The 19,514-nt window shown below is 42.4% G+C and overlaps 1 protein-coding gene across 1 annotated transcript in view; it reads left to right on the forward strand.

The window, feature by feature from the left end:
• Positions 1 to 19,514, forward strand: part of LOC129702922 (transmembrane protein 45B-like) — a 54,951-nt gene that overhangs the window by 18,107 nt on the left and 17,330 nt on the right. The gene's annotated exons all lie outside the window — the stretch shown is intronic.

Genomic DNA, 19,514 nt, shown 5'->3' on the forward strand with positions numbered 1-19,514 from the left:
CAGAGATGCTCCATCTTCCGCTAAGTTACTCTAGCTTTTTGTGTCTATCCCTATAATCTGCGTCCATCTTTCCTTTCCACTTTGTACTGAATATGTTCTGCACAATGCAGTGTTCTCTTGCGTTAAAATAGTATGCTGTCTTGTGTATTTATTCAGAAATATATATGTAATAGTATTACAAAATGGTTCTTAAGTATGAAGTATTTTCAGACGTCTCTCAGATGTTCGATTATAAACATACAATAATTGTAACATGACGGGAGCTTAGTTTCTATTGTGGGGACATGACGTCAGGAAGATATTATAAATAATTTTAAGCCCACGTATGAGCGAGACAGCAGAGAGTGGACAACACTGACTTTACTCAGATGAGCACTGATACCAAATAAAACAGCTCATAGATCAATGGTGAGTCTATCGAACAAGTCATCAGCTTATTAAGAGGCCTCAGCCATGTACATCGGAAATCAGCGTGAGCAAGTCCAAACTGCTTCAACAAACCATAGTAATGACAAGATTTTTATATCTTCATGACACAATGGTTACTTGTGGAGTTGAAATAAATTATTAATCATTGTTTCTGTAACCTTTCATCTTTGTTTTTCCCCAGAGATAACTTTAATCTTGCGTTTCTTGTTATTTTAAAAATCTCTCCACCATTTATCTATCGCATAGATACCATAAATGTCAGTGTCCCTGAAAGAAGGATTGATTCCATTTGCTAAATGGGGACCCCTCATTAACGAGGTATTCTGTAACATTTGGGGGACTTGCCTGCTGAACACAGTGACACAGAGCAACTGTAATCTCAAAATTGCAACAGATAAGAACCTAGACAGAACTGTGAAGGACTATCCTCCCCCAATAGATAAGAAAGACTGCCTTTCAGTAGGTTACACAGAAAAGCTGGAGAAACTCAGCGGGTGCAGCAGCATCTATGGAGCGAAGGAAATAGGCAACGTTTCGGGCCGAAACCCTTCTTCAGACTGATCGGGGGTGGGGGTGGGTGGGGACAAGAAAGGGAAAAGGAGGAGTAGCCAGAAGGCTGGAGGGTGGGAGGAGACAGCAGGGGAGCTGAGGAAGGGGAGGAGACAGCAAGGACTAACAGAATTGGGAGAATTCGATGTTCATGCCCCGGGGGTGTAGACTCCCCAAATGGAATATGAGGTGCTGTTCCTCCAATTTCCGGTGCTGCTCGCTGTGGCCATGGAGGAGACCCAGGACAGAGAGGTCGGAGGCGGAGTGGGAGGGGGAGTTGAAGTGCTGAGCCACCGGGAGGTCAGCTTGGTTATTGCGGACCGAGCGGAGGTGTTCGGCGAAACGATCGCCCAACCTCCGCTTGGTCTCACCGATATAGATCTGCTGGCATCTAGAGCAGCGGACGCAATAGATGAGGTTGGAAGAGATGCAGGTAAACCTCTGTCGCACCTGGAACGACTGCTTGGGTCCTTGAACGGAGTCGAGGGGGGAGGCAAAGGGACAAGTGTTGCATCTCCTGCGGCCGCAAGGGAAAGTGCCCGGGGAGGGGGTGGACCGAGAGGGAAGGGAAGAATTGACAAGGGAGTTATGGAGGGAGCGGTCTTTGCGGAAGGCAGACATGGGGGGAGATGGGAAGATGTGGCGAGTAGTGGGGTCACGTTGGAGGTGGCGAAACTGACGGAGGATTATTTTTTGTATGTGACAGCTGGTGGGGTGAAAGGTGAGGACTAGGGGGACTCGGCCCTTGTTGCGAGTGCGGGGATGGGGAGAGAGAGCAGTGTTGCGGGGTATGGAAGAGACCCTGGTGCGCGCCTCATTTATGGTGGAGGAGGGGAACCCCCGTTCCCTGAATAGTGAGGACATTTCAGATGTCCTGGTGTGGAACGCCTCATCCGTGGAGCAGATGCGGCGTAGACGGAGGAATTGGGAGTAGGGGATGGAGTCCTTACAGGAAGCAGGGTGGGAAGAAGTGTAGTTCAGTAGAATGTTTAAGCTTTAGCTAATCTGAATACATTCTAGGCCATTTTTCCATCATTCTCCCCAGTATAATTAAGGGACAGAAGTTTAGGGATAACATGAGGGGAAACTTCTTTACTCAGACGCAAATTAGAGAAACAGCCCCACGTATTTCTCTTTTCCTTTCCTATTCTTCGTCCCCTTTTGATCTCTCGTTTTCACACTTTACCCATCCAGATCTCTGTCCGAAGAAGGGTCTCCTGAAATGTCACCCATTCCTTCTCTCCAGAGATGCTGCCTGACCCGCTGAGTTTCTCCAGCATTTTGTGCCTGTCTCCCTCTCCCCTGACTCTCAGTCTGAAGAAGGGTCTCGACCCGAAATGATGCTGCCTGTCCCACTGAGTTACTCCGGCATTTTGTATTTTTGTTCCCTCGTGTGGGTTGGGTGAAGCAACACAAGCTTCTATAGGATATGCTGGGAGTGTAGGAGCCTCCACCGTTGCAGAGCTTCCTTCCCCACTCTTGATGCCAGCTGATATCCCACCACCCCTGCCCCTTTGCACTCCTCATCCATCAACGTTGTTTACGTGACCGCAGCAAAATATTCCTTCAGGACCCTGGGCCGCTTTTCCAGTCAGGAAGTCCGATCCATTCCTGTTGTTGGCTGCCAGCTCATAAAATTCTGGTGGTCTGGAATTCTGTGCAATACATTTCCCATCATAGTCCCCCACTGCACGCTTCCTAACTGGGAGTTAAAATCAGTTCTTGTGATGTAGAACCATTTTAAAGATTGAGTAATTTGTTAATAATTGACAAGTCATCATCTACTTTGACTTTTCATGCCTTCAAAGATGCATTATTATTAGCCTTGAAGTGGGAGAAGTCAGAAAGCATGACCCAGAATTACAATTATTGTACATTCTTATTGTCGATAAATAAAGACAGGGTTGTCAATCTTGGTCGTTCAAGGTGGTGTATGGGGTGCAAAGAAAATAACATGGGTGTTTTACTTACTTTTAACTTAAACTTTTAGTATTGTTGGCAATAACCCAAGGTGTGAGAAATCTATATTTTCTGTAGCGATAAATGGGCCATTGATCTTTATGGATTGTTTAACTTAGCAACTTTACAGTCCCTGTTTAAATAGTTATTTTTAAAATTCCTGAGCCTGTTGAGCAGTCCAGCAAACACACTGTGGGGAATGTGATAGTCAAATATAATTATTTTCTTGCCCATTGTTCCAAGAATACTTTCTACAGGTTTCTCTGAATAGATGAGTGAAAACTGGTCAGTTCATGAGTTGGATGGGGTGCTGGACTTTGCTGGACTCCACATCCCCTCCCCCCTCCCCTCCTTCTCTCACCAGTCTTACTATCTCCGACTGCATTCTATCACTATCCTGCCTGCCCACTCTCCTGACATCAGTCCGAACCATCACCCATTCCTTCTCTCCAGGTTCGCTGCCTGTCCCGCTGAGTTATTTCAGCATTTGTGTCAACTTTCAATATGAATCTGTGTTCTCCTGTTCCTTAGAACAAAACAAAGAATGTAGCAACTTACCCTGAAGGCCATAACAATAGAGTGAGTGAGTTGCTGCAATACTCTGAATGAGGAACAGGTGGTGTTTTTGTTAATCCGACAAGAGGCCAATAAAGGAGATTCATGATTATTGTCCTATTCCGCTCGTCAGAAACCACAGAGGATGGTATACTCGTAGTTAAATGATCGTGACGTATGTCGGTGATTATATGTGTACGTGTGCGCACACACGTTGGCTTTTGCACACAGAGTTCTTTTAAACTGAAACCATCTGTCGTGGAAACTGCCATTTGTAGACTTTGTACTTGTGCTGCAAAAAAAAACCTGAGCAAACAAATCCTTGGAAAATTAAAGACTGTAATGGAAGTCTGCTGTTTATACTTGTAATTGGGAACTCCAGCTGAGAAAGAACACTTAGCCCGGACTCTCGAGTCTTTAGACTGACGGTGAATATAAAGCTGTTATAGCTGTCATGATGGTGTTATAACTTTGGCTAAGCTATAACACAGGATATGGAATTATATTGTTTGGCAAGGTCAGAGTTTTTAAAAGATTGAGGGAAATAATTAAACTAAGAGTGTGGGAAGGAACTGCAGATTCTGGTTTATACTGGTTAGACACAAAGTGCTGGATTAACTTAGCGGGTCAGGTAGCATCTCCATAGAAAAGGATGGGTGCCACAGTCTGAAGTATTGACCGGTTTTGACTGGAAAAGTCACACATCCTTTTTCTCCAGAGATGCTGCCTGACCCGCTGAGTTACTCCAGCACATTGTGTCTATGTTCAAAATAAACTGGGGGGGGTATTGAAGGAGGGAGCAGTGGCAGGGATGTGAATAAACCAGACGGTGGAAGGGAACGGAAAGATGAAGGGGAATGTTAGAGGAGAAATAAAAGAGAGGAATATGTCAAGAAATATGAGGTGAGATGGCACAGTGAGACAAATTCAAGTAAACATTCTTGACCTCAAATTATGGAACACAAAATTCCAAAAACCTGACAGCACAACTACTTCCAGTAACCTTGTATCGGATTAAGAATTATAGCACTGCCCATGCTGAGATATGTTAGTGGTCTTGTGGTCAACATGTGTCTTCAACTTCCTTTTTTCCTTGCAAGGCCTTGAACAGCCTATCACGTCCCAAATTGGTGCACACTTTTCCTGTAACGTTTGATTCTCTATAATTAGGCTTCCATGCTGACAATGCACTGAGATTGTCCCGATATAAAATGTCCATTTATATTCCATGTGGCTGGATTCAAAGTCCATTTACAGGGTTTCCCCAGCTTACTAACACCTGGGAACTCGGTTCACAGCCGAGTTGTTTCTGACTTGCAGATTATCAAGGTTATGAATCCTGCCACAATCTGGGAAGGACCTGAATGCTCTTTACACCCAATCATACATTTCACTGTCTAATCCTCTCCTGCACCTTCTAGTTTGGTGTGATAGTTTTCGTCGGCACATTCTTGCCTGTGAGGTTACAGCCAGTCTGTCACCTGGGATGGCTTCTCGCCCCATCTTATTCAGTTTTCTCCACTGTTTCCCCCATGATTTCTTATTCTCATGCTAGTCCATGGTAACATTATCTGAAGATATGGAATCAGTTTCTGTACTTTCTTTTGACGAGGTCCATTCTACCTCTCCACTATTTGTCTCATCTTCTCTGCTGTATGATTGCATAATACCCAGTTTTAGATGAGCTGCAATTTACTTCATTTGAAATTGGGAATATTGAATTCTATGCTTCAGTTCCACTACTAAGGTGGAAAACCCACTACGTGACCAATATCTCTGGTTGAAAGAGAATGTGCAATTTCAGCATCTGGTTAAACAACTTGACCTCGTCAACTGTGAAACAACTTTCCCTCCAGAACTCAAAAAACAAGTGAGTTGCCAAAGACTGACTTTCACTGCTTCTTTTGGAAGAGGAAGAGAAGGAGATGGGAACAAGAGGGAGGGATGAGAGAGAGGATGAAAGGGAGGTTGAGGCGGGGGCAGGAGCATCTACCAAAGCAGGAGGAATTAAGGGAACAATAAGAAGTAGTTGAATTGAAACGGAGCAGTAAGAAGGAGGGACGATGGAAAGAGAGGAGAGGTGATGAAGAAAGGAGACATTGACAGTGACAGGGGGTTCGAGGAGGCAAGGATGACGGATGATGGACCATGAAGTAAAAATAGAGGGAGGATAATAAAGGAAGGAAGAAAGATAGAAGAAAAGGAATAACGGGTAGCTGAGTGGGGCAGGTACGAAAAAGGAAATGAGGAAGGTGGGGGCATAGAAGTAAGAGGAGGCAGGGATGAGGAATAGGTTTTCTCACAATTGCATATCAGCCAGGATGCTCTGTATCTAAATGGAATTTCCAGATAATGTCCTTGGCACTGACTGCAGCAACAATGTAACATTCCTGCCCCAATTATGAGCTGATTGCTATCCCAGAATCATTTATACTCTAAAGCTAACTGATTAACCAAGTGACCCAATATTTTGTGATTGATGACCAAAATAAGTAGTTTTAATCTCGGAGAGATGCTCCTGGTGGGAACTTCAGAGAATTGCTGAGAGAAATGCTTCATGATTTGGCTAAACAAACCAAAACCCTCTGACTGCAACCTGATCTTCATTGTAGAAATGCACGATTGGCAAACCCACATGTGGTGACCTCGCTCGATATCTGGAATAACCCATCCTCCCTTGGGTCTCCGATTGCTCTGGAACTGTTCTTACTGAAAACCAACAGAACTCTCTTCCACGTGTCCACATCCCATTCTCTTTCAGACACTTCCTCCCATTGACCACTGGGTTTGATTCCTTCTAGCTCTGTCTTCCTTCTGCCAGCTTCCTGCTTCCTACTCCCACCAACCTCTCCTAATTTCCGTTTCCGAACTTAGGGCAGTACGGTGGCTCAGTGGTAGAGTTGCTGCCTTACATGGCCAGAGACCTGGGTTCGATCCTGACTATGGATGCTTGTCTGTACAGAGTTTGTACTTTCTCCCCGTGACCTGCGTGGGTTTGCTCCAGGAGCTCCGGTTTCCTCCCACACTCCAAAGACATAAAGGTTTGTATGTTAATTGGCTTGGCATGGTAGTAAATTGTCTCTGGTGTGTGTAGGATAGTGTTAGTGTACGGGGATCGCTGGTCGGTGCAGCCTCGGTAAACTAAACTAAACTTATTTTCCCACCCATACCACCTGCCAAGAAGTAAACCTAGCCAAGTGCCATGCAGGACTCCCACAATCTTTATTTAAATAAAGCCCTATTGTTATGATCATCGGTGCTTTCATGCCTTTTGCTGCATGCAGCCAGTGTTTTTACCAGACACTTGTCTTTTTAAGATTGCATTGCATTTATTCCTCCCCTTCCCAGCTTCCAAAATTGCAGCCTCTTTCTTTGTAATCACCATTGGCAAATAGTGATGGGGAATAGGGTGGAAATAATAATAACAATTATAATTAAGTGTGATGATCTGGATGAGGAGTGCATATATTTCGGAGCTGTCACCAAAGGTGAAGGTTATATATTACAATTTCTACGTCTTAAAAAAACAAAAAACAGCTTCTGACTGTATTACAAACAGTAACAACATAAATATAACAGGCAACCTGTGGTACAGAGGTAGACTTGGAGGAGTACACATCCACTGTGCTCTCCTACATCACCTGCTGTGTGGAGTTTGTCACAGTGGACAAGAAAATAAAGATGTTCCCAAACCGGAAACCGTGGATGAACAAGGAGGTACAGAATCTGCTAAGGGCACGCAACAATGCCTTTAAATCCAGTGACACTTCAGCCTACAGTGCTGCCAGGTCGAACCTGAACAAAGGTATAAAAAAAGGCCAAAGACATCCACAGGCAAAGGGTGGAAGAACACTTCAATACCGCGGACACCAGAAGCATGTGGCAGGGAGTCGGGGACATAACTGACTACAAGAGCAGCCCCGCCTGCCCCCACGGTGATATCACACTAGCCAACGAACTAAACACCTTCTTTGCTCGCTTGGCAACACCACCAGGAGTGGAATAACTCCGGCCATGGCGGAGGGACAGGTCTTAAGATTGAGCGCTCGGGAGGTACAGTGCGCTCTGCATAGGATCAATCCACGCAAGGCTGCAGGGCCGGACGGAGTCCAAGGAAGGGTACTAAAGGACTGTGCTGTACAGCTGGCTGAGGTATTGACGAGGATCTTTAACCTGTCTCTATCTCTGGCAATGGTCCCCAAGTGCCTGAAGACAGCTACCATAGTGCCGGTGCCGAAAAAGTCAAAAGTCACCAACCTGAACGGCTACCATTCGGTTGCCTTAACTCTAATACCCATGAAGTGCTTTGAAAGGCTGGTCCTCTCTCACATCAAATCCAGCATCCCTGCCTCACTGGACTCTCATCAATTTGCATACAGGGCAAATAGATCCACAGAGGATGCCATCTCTCTGGCTCTCCACACTGTCCTGACTCACTTGGAAAGACAGGGCACGTACGTGAGGATGCTCTTCATAGACTATAGCTCTGCCGTCAACACGGTCATCCCCACCAAGCTCACCACCAAACTCCACCAGCTAGGCCTCAGCTCGCCGATATGCGACTGGATCCTGAATTTTCTGACGGAGCGACCGCAGGCAGTGAGACTGGGCTCGCACATGTCCTCCACTATCACCCTGAGCACCGGCACACCACAGGGCTGTGTACTGAGCCCCATGCTCTACTCCCTCTTCACACAAGACTGTGTTCCTGCATTCGACACCAACACCATCGTCAAGTTTGTAGACGACACAACGGTGATCGGGCTGATCACCAATGGTGATGAAACAAAATACAGAGCGGAGGTGCGGAACCTGGCGGACTGGTGCTCACATAACAACTTGTCCCTAAACACCTCCAAAACCAAGAAGCTGATTATCGACTTCAGGAGGACACAGAATGGGGAACACGCCCCAATCTCTATCAGTGTGGAGAGAGTGTCCAGCTTTAGGTTTCTCAGCACACACATTTCAGAGGACCTCACATGGTCCACCAACACCGCTGCGCTGGTCAAGAAGGCACAGCAACGACTGTTGTTCCTGAGAACATTGAAAAAGACTGGTCTGCCCCAACAGCTGCTGACAACCTTCTACCGCTGCACCACAGAGAGCATCCTAACACATGGCATCTCTGTGTGGTATCTCAGCTGCATGGAGGCGGAGAGAAGAGCTCTTCAGCGCGTCGTCCACAGAGCGCAGAAGATTATTGGGACACAGCTACCAGCCTTGGAGGGCATCTACTACACACGGTGCCTCAGGAAGGCCGTCAGCATCCACAAAGATTCCTCACACCCTTGTAATAGTCTGTTCGAACTCCTACCTTTCGGTTGACGTTACAAGGCCTTCTACGCCCGCTCCTCCAGACTCTGGAACAGCTTCATCCCCAGAGCTATAGCTGCTCTGAACTGGCCCTGCTGAGTGCCCCCCCACCCCCATAAACTGTCTCCCTCGGATGGTCACGTCGCACATCGACCCGGCACAGACCTATTTGCACTTTTTTACTGTTTTACTATTCTTTTTTATAAATCATGTTTCTCGGGGTATCTAAATTTTATCTAAATTTTATTAGTTGTTTAAGTTATGACATCGGATGGTAGCTGCATACCAAATCTCGTTGCACCTATTTGCAATGACAATAAAATGTATTATTATTATAGAACAATGCAATATAGGAATAGGGCCTTCGGCTAACTGTCGACATGATTCAAGGTTTGTTTATTGTCACGTACCAATTAAGGTACAGTGAAATCCAGTTTGCCATACAGTCATACCAATAAAGAGCAACAAGATATCCAAATAAAATTTTAACCATGAACATCCATCACAGTCACCCGGTTGTCTCATGGTGGCGCAGCAGTAGAGTTACTGCCTTACAGCACCAGAGACCTGGGTTCGATCCTGACTCTGGGTGTTGTCTGTATGGAGTTTGTACGTTCTCCCCCTGACTGTGTGAGTTTTTTTTCCGGGTGCTCGGGTTCCCTCCCAGACTCCAAAGATGTACAGTTTTAAATGTAGATAAATTGGCTTTGGTAATGATTGTAAATTGTACCTATAGTGTAGGATCATTGGTCAGCACGGACTCGGTGGGCTGAAGGGCCTGTGTCTGTGTTGTATCTCTAAACTAAACTAAATAAAGTCCATGCTGAACATGATGCCAACTTAAACTAATCTCTGCCTGCACCTGATCCCTATCCCTCCATTCCCTGCATACCATTTGCCTATCTACAAGCCTCTTTAATGACATTATCGTATTGGTCTCCACCACCATCACAGGCAGCTCGTTCCAGGCACTCGCCTATTCTATGTGTGAAAAATCTCTGTTAAACTTTGCCCCTCTCACCTTAGCTGTGCCCTGTAGTCTTTGACATTTCCACCTGGGAGAAAGATTTGGACTGTCTACCCTATCTATGCATCAAATGCAGCTTTTTATTTTCAGCCTATGCAGCCGTGGTGCCTCTTGAATCTGGTCTTTCGATTTCCGATGGCATAATGGGCTCTCTGTGACTATTTTTATATTAAAGATGTTTTTCCCAGGTGATGTGGCATAAAATGAGTGAGTTATTCAAACAGAAACAAAGGTCGCTTGTTGGCCATTGACAGCAGAAAGAGTATCACGTCTCCTTCATGCTTACCTAATCTTACCTAATTCAAGATGGCGGACAGCGGGGGTGATGCGCCGTTGTGTATGGCCGCTCCTCCTGCTGTCCGTCCTTTCACCCTTTTTTATTTTTATTTTTAGTCCTGTTCGTATGAAATGTTTATTGGAGGTCTTCTTTTATGTGGTGGGTGGGGGAGGGGAAGGGGGAAACTATTTTAACCCCAGTTCTACCTGGTCGGAGATGCGGTTTTTCTCCGAACCGCATCTTCGTCCTCTCTGTGCGGCCTAGTCAAACTGGAGCAGCGCTGGAGCGGCGTTTCCTGCGGGGACTGCAGCTTCGACGGCGGTGTAGATGCTGGGACATCTACAAGGAGCGGGCGATGCCTTACCGGGTCGCCTTGCGGTAAGCTCCGGGGCACTGTGACCGTCGACAGCACCGCGGAGCCTGGGATCCGAGATCGCCAGTGTCGGGGGTTCGGCCGGCGCGGCCTGTGAACTTTGGTCGTTGCAGTCTTCGGGGGGGAAGCGGCCGCTTCAGTCCTGGCCGCTGATGGATGTTCACCGACGCCGATGATCCAGCTTCGCGGCAGGAGGGCCTGAAGATACCGGGCTGGCTGAGGAGGCCAGATATAGGCCCCGACCTCGGGTGGACTATGAGGGGGAGAACTGGATATTTTTGGTGCCTTCCCTCACAGTGAATTCTGCTGTGGGGGGACGTTTCATGTTGATTTCTATAGTGTACTGTTTCTGTGTCTTTTTTCTTTTTCTCTTTTTTCTCTTTTTTTGATTTGTATGGATTTATTGCATTGATCTGTTCAATTAATTTAATCAATCTCTGTAAAGCACTTTGGTTCAAATACTGGTTTTGTTGAAAAGTGCTATATAAATAAATATTATTATTATTATAACCTGTTCTTCACTACTTTTCCCCAATCCTTGCTAAGAATAATGAACTCTTATTGCCTCCACATTTAACACTTTAATCAGTTGATTTAAGAGGAGAGCTTTGTACATTTGTTAAAAAAGTAACATCTGGAGACTATTTAAAAATATTTTTCTCCAACGGTTTTACACAGAGCTGGATATTTTAAATTAAATTCTGCAGACATTCAAAGTTTAAATTTAAAAGAAGACTAATGAGGGCTATTGGCATCAATGAACAAAGATTTCAAAAAGCCACAACCTTCAGATGAGGGGAAAGTTAAAAAAATACTTCAGTCACATATAGTTAGGTATTTCCAGCAGTTCTAATTTACCATGACCTTCCGTTGCTTTCCAGATTTTTAGAACAACAATTCTAAAAGTGCACTGCATTTACACGAATACGAGCGGGAGGAGTTGGTTTGGTTATGACAGTCCATATGGTAAAGCTGTTATGCCTTCTTAATTCTGTGCAGACCTTATTATTTCATCCCTTCCAAATAGTCCAATAATTCCTTGTGCACCTTCTAAAGATTATCCACGTGGTTTTGTAATTAAGTAGTTTACTCTCATTGTTACTATCTCTCCTCATGCCACTTTATTTTTCTGCTGGGCATATACTAGCTAAGGTCTCTGCAGGTTTTGACCCTGTATGCAAGCACTCAATAGCTTACAACATGGAAGAAGGCTATATGCCCTTTATCATTCATACTGTCTCTATCTCGTTGTACTTTTCCAGCTTACTCCCTATAACCATGAAAACTCTTTCCTTATGGATACTTACCTAGTTTCTTTTTGAGCACTTAAATTGAATCTGCACCCGCATTCTAAATGCCCACTGTAACACACTGGGTTAAAAAAAAAATGTTTAAGAAGGAACTGCAGATGCTGGAAAATCGAAGGCAGACAAAAATGCTGGAGAAACGCAGGGGGTGAAACAGCATCTATGGAGCGAAGGAAATAGACGGCGTTTCGGGTGTTAAAAAAAATCATCACTTTTGCTTCTGTGAATTAGCTTCATTCAGTCCTAGTTCTAGGGGCCTGTGCCAAGAGGAAGTTTATTTCTATTCATCCTGTCCAATACCTCTTGAGATGAGAATGTAGCCAGGCTGGTGTGGGTCTTTCATGATAAGGCTGTGTTTTTGAGACGGTGCCTCCTATAGATCCCTTCAATGGTAGGGAGGTTGGTGCCCATGATGGACCAGGCAATGTCTAGTATTTTCTGCAATGTCTAGTATTTTGTTCCTGGGCATTGAAATAACCTGACCAGGCCATGATGCAACCAGTTGGTATGCACTTTACTGTACACCGCAGAAGTTCAGTAGAGTATTCGATGACATACCTAACCTCAATCTACCAAGGAAGTAGAGGCAATGATGGGTTTACTTCGTGACTATATCAATGTGTTGGGCCGAGGACACATATTCAGAGATTAGCATGTCAAGGAACTTGAAGCTGTTGACTCCCTCCACTGCTATCCTGTTGATAAAGACGATTTCATGGACCTCAATGTCAAACGTGCATTGATTGGACAATTACTACTCAGAAAATTGGAAGTTTTTCTCATATTTAAACAAAATGCGCAGGTTTAGTTCTTGACGAGTTTTAGGAATGATTTATATAATATTTTTACACAATATGTTAAAAATTCAGGTAGTTCCGTGAGTTGGGTCACAAACCTGAATGATAAAGCTTCTCGGGCCACAGCCTGTCAATAATCAACGACTGCATTTTAGCAAGGTGTAGATTTGGAAATCAGACTGAATTACCTTTTATCATCTCAGCTGGTGCAGACTTTCGTATTGCACAGATATCCTGCAATTGATGATGAAGTATGCCAGCTGATTATCTGTCACTAACTGAATAAACCGCAGTCTAAAAAATTATTTGAGCCCAACTAGTCTCACCAGAGCTTCCCTCTAATGATCAAATTAAATGCTACAACCCATTTTATTCCATGGCTTTCAGACTTGGTGATGCATAATTTATGGCAACTTATCATGCGCTTTTTATGTCCTTAAATGCCACATCAAATGCATTTCTGTACTTCCTGCTTGATGGTAATAACAAGCAAAGGTCATGGTCTGGATTGTGAGGATCCTTGACGATGGATTCTACCGCCTCAAGGCGGTGCCTCATGTAAATGCTTTTGATGGTGAGGAAGGCTGTGCCTAAGAAAGTAAAGATGCTGGCAATGCCTCCTTTCCCCCACCCACCCCTCATGTGATTACAAATATGTGCCAGGCCCAGAGATTTTGATGACCAACAATTTTAGGCTGCTGGCTTCTCCACTGCTAGCCCACCAATGAAATGTTCACCTTTCAATCATCAGTCAATGATTAGTCCCTTGGTTTTGTTGTTATCGTGCGAGAGATGTAACACCACTTAACCAGGTATTCTATATTTCCCATGTACGCCGGCTGATCACCATCCATGATTCGGCTAAGAACAGTGGTGTCATTGGCGAATGTATAGAAAGTAAAGATGTTGTCCACGCAGTCATGGGTGTAAGGCGAGTAGAGCAGGGGGCTAAGCACGTAACCTTGAAGTGCACGTGTTGGTGGTTGGTGAGGAAGAAATGTCAATCAATACTGGTCGATATGAACGTCTGCCAATGAAGGTTCCATTTGCAAAGAGGGCAAGAGGGGTGGGACAGAGGCCCAGGTCTTGGAGTTGAATTTGGTGATGAGTTTAGAGGGGACGGAAGTGTTGAATGTCGCTGTTGTCTACATCTGTTTCTGTTATCCAGATGGTCCAGAGCAGATTGGAGAGCCAGTGAGATTGTATCTGCTGTGATGATAGCATATTGATGGGGGAACCAAGTCATTTGAGGCAGCAGTTCATGGTTCGAGCTGCAGGCAAATTCTTGGGGCACTTCATAAGGGCAGATGTTAGTGGTGCCTGATGGTAGTCATTGAGTCCCTCATTATTGTTTCTAAAACTACCACAGTCACCAAAATTAACCTGTTTCTTCAGTAATTACTGGGTTTATCTCTATCACTTTTTAGAATGAGGTTGTGATGATCACAGTTTTCCTATTTTTGGACACCTCCTGTGAATGTAAATGTTGGGATGGTTATGACCAGGGCGACTGCAATTTTCTTTGTGACTTTCATTAGCAGCTGGCCTTTCTAGAACCACCTCCATACAGTGTCTTTGTATGCCACTGTGGTAGATGATTAATAAATTGCATTTATAGATTAACTTGGTTCTATGGTCTCAATTGCTACACTACCATATGTTTGCATTGCCTATCAGTTGGGGAATATAACCTACAAGCAGAAATTATAATTTCAATATTTCATTACAGTATATCCTGCTGGGCTACAGAATTAGAAAAGTGCTGATATCAAAGGTATGACATTTCCTTCTAATGCAGAATGGGAAATCATTTTGTAGAAGCTTGCTCCATATAATATATGTTTCAAGTAAAGGTACATGTTGTACCAATGCATGGTAGACAAGTGTCTTGCTAAATATTAATCTACAAATTAAAAAGAAAAGACGTGTACTGCATTAAATGGTTATTTCTGAAAAATAAAAAATTTGTGCGATTTTTTTAAATTCCATTTGTCAGATCTTGGAGCTTTGCAGCTGATTATTGAGATTTATCAATAAATTCAGTTTAGCTGCTCATTAATTTCCCTCGGTTGTAGTGATGTCAGTATTCAATCGGGTATGATTTTGAGGACACTTGTTTTTCACAGCAGTTTGTTCACTATTGCATTGCTTTCAAAAGAGCAATTCAGCTATGGAAATCTAATTAACCATAAACTAGTTGAATATTTTTTAAAGCTTTCCCTTCTACCTTTTTATATTGACACTGTTTAAAAAAAAAAAAGATGGATACACGTAGCTACAAATGTGTTTATTCCAATGCTCTAAGCACGAACAGTAAGCCATCTTGATGTGGCTCTACATACAACTTATTCCCATTCAGTGAGATTTAATTGCATACGTGGCTATTTAGGTAAACTTGGTTAATGTAATGCATGCACCGATGAAATTAAAACAGTTTGCTTCTGAATGATTTAATGAGATCGATAGGGCAATGTTGTTTAATTTTCTATATTTTAATATGTAGGAGAGAGAAGAAAATGGTGGATTTTGCAGTGCAAACATTTATATGTGTTCAATAGGAATCGACCAAATATTTAAAATCTTCCTTATTTAAAATGGTAATTATAATTGACTGCTATGATTTTTTTTTATTAAGGGTAAAAGTAGATAGGCAGCAAATAAATACTTGAATTTATTCTCCTGGATGAGGTAAAACAACATGAATTAGAAAATAAAATAAAACATAAAATAAAAAAACCTTTATGTGTGGTGGTTGTTTGTTATGTTGATAATTGCTTAGATTCAAAAGCAACTAATCCTATTTAGCACTGACTATGAAGGTATTGTTTGGGTCTGGAGATGCAGCAAGAGGAATATTGAGAATTAATTTAGCCAACTAATAAACACGGTCTTGTCTAAGTTTGGGTGTTTGAAATGTGGATTCAGGAGTCAATTTTTTGATTAGTTGCTTGCAATAGTTAGGAATAAAATGTCAGCAGCCAGTAGGTGAAATGGTTTAAAAAAAATCTTGATGAATTTTTGCAGTTTACACTCATCTAATTTTGTGATTGGTCATGTACTGGCATCAAATGCAAGTTGTTACTTAAGTTGTACAGGCATCTGTACAATGTTTTAGTTCTTAGCCCAGTATAAAAGGCCTGGTAACTATCCAACTGTATAAAGTGGATAGACACAAAGTGGTGGAGTGACTAAGCGGTTTAGACAGCATCTCTGGAGGAAAAAGGATGGGGGACGTTTTGGGCCAGGCCTTCTGACATGTCTGACATCTGTTGTTCTTTAATTCTGTATAAAATAGATGTTTGACAAAAAGGAATTGAGCTATTTCCAGAATCTTATTTAAGGAGCCCAGTACTAACATTTGTAATAAACAATTTCTGGATTTTCCGAGTTTCTTTGTATTTTTTTTTGGAATTCAACTGGTTTTATTCAAAGAATTACCTTTGCCATATTCTTCATATGATGTCTCGCACAGCATGTTTTGTCAGCTGAAGATGCAAATAGCATATCACCCTTAAAAGCATTGAAAGGCTTGTGAATGGAAATCCCTTCAGAATGGTTATTCCGTGATAGTGTGAACCAAGAAGTACATGTTAAATTTTTAATTTAAGAGAAAAATTAGTTATGTAATGCAATCTTTTTTGTTTTACTTTGCGAGGGCGAAAAGAGACATTTGATTAATACGAAGGGATAACGCATCATGCTTGTAAAATAAGTTAATTTTCTGTGCCATACTTATGTCTGTAATTAATATTAGTAACATTTGTTGCAAGTGCATTTGAAATGAAATGATTATGGTTAAAGATTTCTGGAATGATTATGATTTCTGATTTCTGGTGGTTTACCCCATGCTATTTGAAATGAACACTTGGTTAACTGTGCCATACTTATGTCTGTAATTAATATTAGTGACATTTGTTGCAAGTGCATTTGAAATGAAATGATTATGGTTAGATTTCTGGTGGTAAATTTACCCCATAACTATTCTGTCAGAACACGGAACTTCGTAGCTTCCTTCACATTTCAAAAGGGATACAGATGATAAAATTGTGTTTTTACAACTCATGAAGGAACAGTGCACCTTGGATAACAATCTCTGGATTTGCCTCGTTTAACTGTCAATATAAGCAAGAAGGATATTGGTATTTAATTTGCACATAACTTAAGGTGAGTATTGTTAACACTATTGGTATTTTTATAGTACATCTGCCCCAGTGTTTATTAATTTGAAATAATTGAATTTGACTAAGACACTTCGATAGTCAAAAATTGTACAATGAATTGAAATGCAACCTATTGTTGAGCAGTTTCATGGAACTGTTACATCGAGTTTCAGATTCCATTTTCACAATGCTTTACTAATTAGCTACAGGTGTAGACTGCAATGAATGTGCTACTTTTGATCTCATGAGCTTTTCTGTTCCACTCATTGTGTCAGTTTTTCCAAGCAGTGTATAGTTCTGACAATAATTAATTATACTGAAGAGTACACTAGAAAGATTATGTATCCAGGATGTCATTATGCAGACAAACTATCTGACTATCTTAAAACATGAAGTGCCACGAACAAAGCATGTTTATTTAATTGGTATATTGAGATTTAGCACACCTTGACATTTTAATTACCAGGTACTTTCCTGCTATTATTATCAAGTACACAAAGTATTTTATTTTCCATCAATGTGTTTCCATGTAGACTGTCACATCCTCCTGATCAATAATCCTTTGCTCTACCATTTAAAAAATTGTCAATGATTCACAAAGATACGCCAAATGTCCTTTTTAAGGGCGGCACAGTGGCGTAGTGGTAGAGCTACTGCCTTACGGTGCCAGAGAGCCAAGTACGATCCTGACTCTGGGTGCTTGTCTGTACGGAGTTTGTACATCCTCCCTATGACCTGCATGGGTTTTCTCTGAGATCCTCGGTTTCCTCCCACACTCCAAAGATGTACAGGGTTGTAGGTTAATTGGCTTAGTATAAATGTAAAAAATAAGTAAAATTGTCACTAGTGTGTGTAGGGTAGTAATGTGCAGGGATCGCTGGTCGGTGCGGACTCGATGGGCCGAAGGACCTGTTTCCGCGCAATATCTCTTAACTGAACTAAACTATACCAACCTCGGATATTATGGGTAGAGCATTGCTCTACGGATATCAATACTGCCCAGCACAAAAGATCATTGGTTGCCCTCTCCCCTCCCTGATGGATATTTACACCTCCCGCTGCCTTAGCAGGGCAAAGAATATCATCAAGGACAGCTCCCATCCTGCGTTTGGACTGTTCGACCTGCTGCCCTCTGGAAGGCGCTATAGGTGCATCAAATCTAGGACAGATAGACTCAGGAATAGTTGTTTTCCGAAAGTCATAACTACTCTTAATTCACACATGCACTGACTTCACAGCCCAACACCCAGACTTCCATCTATTCTATCCACGTACTGAAATTTGGAACTGTAATGTGTATTGCAACTGTAATTTTTAATATTTTTTAAAAACATTTTAAATATTTAATATAATCTTTAAACATCTGCCTAAGAATACTACCTATTTATCCTTCACCATTTTGCCTTTATAGATATGTATATAACGCCGCAGAATTGTGCACCTATCTCCCCCCCCTTTTGTTTTTGTTTTCTGTTTCTTGTTTTTTGTACTAAATTATATGTATGCACTGAGTACGAGCTGCTTTTAATCTCATTGTACATGTATAGTGACAATAAATGGCATATCATATATCAATTTCCATTAAAGCAAAGTGTCAAAATGTGAGCAGAAACAAGATGATTAGAGAAGCAACCCAATAGTATTGCCAAATTTTTAGTTTGAAAGAGCTGTTGTGACTGCGGAAAGGTGAAGGATTCATGGTGGGAAAATCCATAATTGGAAGCAAAAATTAAAGAAAGCAAAATAATGAATTGAATGGAGAAGGAAAGAATAGCACACTACAAATGCAAGCGATTTTGAAAGGTAGACCCAGAAAAGACTGCCAGGGGAAGTTGGCAGGCCTTTTATACAAGGTATATTGAAGGTGCTGACATTCTTTGAGAGTTTGTGTTTTTGCATTATAATTCAGGGATCTCTCAGTGCGGAAGCTCTTGGCAAAAATAATTCTTCCCACGTCTCACTCAATCCCAGTCAGCCTATATGTATCCCTACAAAGCTAGTAACTATTTGATTGACATTGGGGATGGAGAGTCATTATTATCTATTTGGGTTTATTACTGCCTAGTATATTGAGGTACAGTAAAAAGCTTTGTTTTGCATGCTGTCTAAACAGATCAGATATACAGTACCACATATAAATACAATCAAATCAAACTCCAGAACGTTAGATAGAGCAAAGGGGAAATATACTAAGTGCAGAATATTGTTCCCAACATTATAGCACATCAGTTTCATAGATGAAGTCCAATGTCCTCAATAGAGATGAATCAGACAGTACCCTAGCTTATGGAAGAACCATTCAGAAGATTGATAACAGAAGAAGAGGCATTTCTTGAGTCTGACGGTGCACGCTTTCAAGCTTCTGTACCCTGCCGGAAGGGAGCAGGGAGAAGTAGGACGACCACGGTGAAACAAGTCTTTGATCACATTGGCTGCTTTTCTGCAGCAGCTTGAAATGTAGATAGAGTCAATGGTGAGAATGGTGAGATGGAATCAATGAGCCAGCATCTGCAGTTCCTTCTTAAACACAAAGTCAATGGTGAGAAGTCTGGTCCGTGTGATGGACTGAACTACATCTACAACTCTCTGCAATTTCTTTCAGTCTTGGGTAGAGCTGTTCCCAAACCAAGCTCTGATGCAACCCAATAGCATTATTTGTATGGTGTATGTGTGGCAATTTGTAAGAGTCAATGGAGACAAGTCGAATTTCCTTAAAATCTGCAGGAAGTAGAGACATTGGTGTGCCTTCTTGGTGGCATGGTGGC

The sequence above is a fragment of the Leucoraja erinacea genome, chromosome 13 (assembly GCF_028641065.1).
Source record: "Leucoraja erinacea ecotype New England chromosome 13, Leri_hhj_1, whole genome shotgun sequence".
NCBI lineage: Eukaryota > Metazoa > Chordata > Chondrichthyes > Rajiformes > Rajidae > Leucoraja > Leucoraja erinaceus.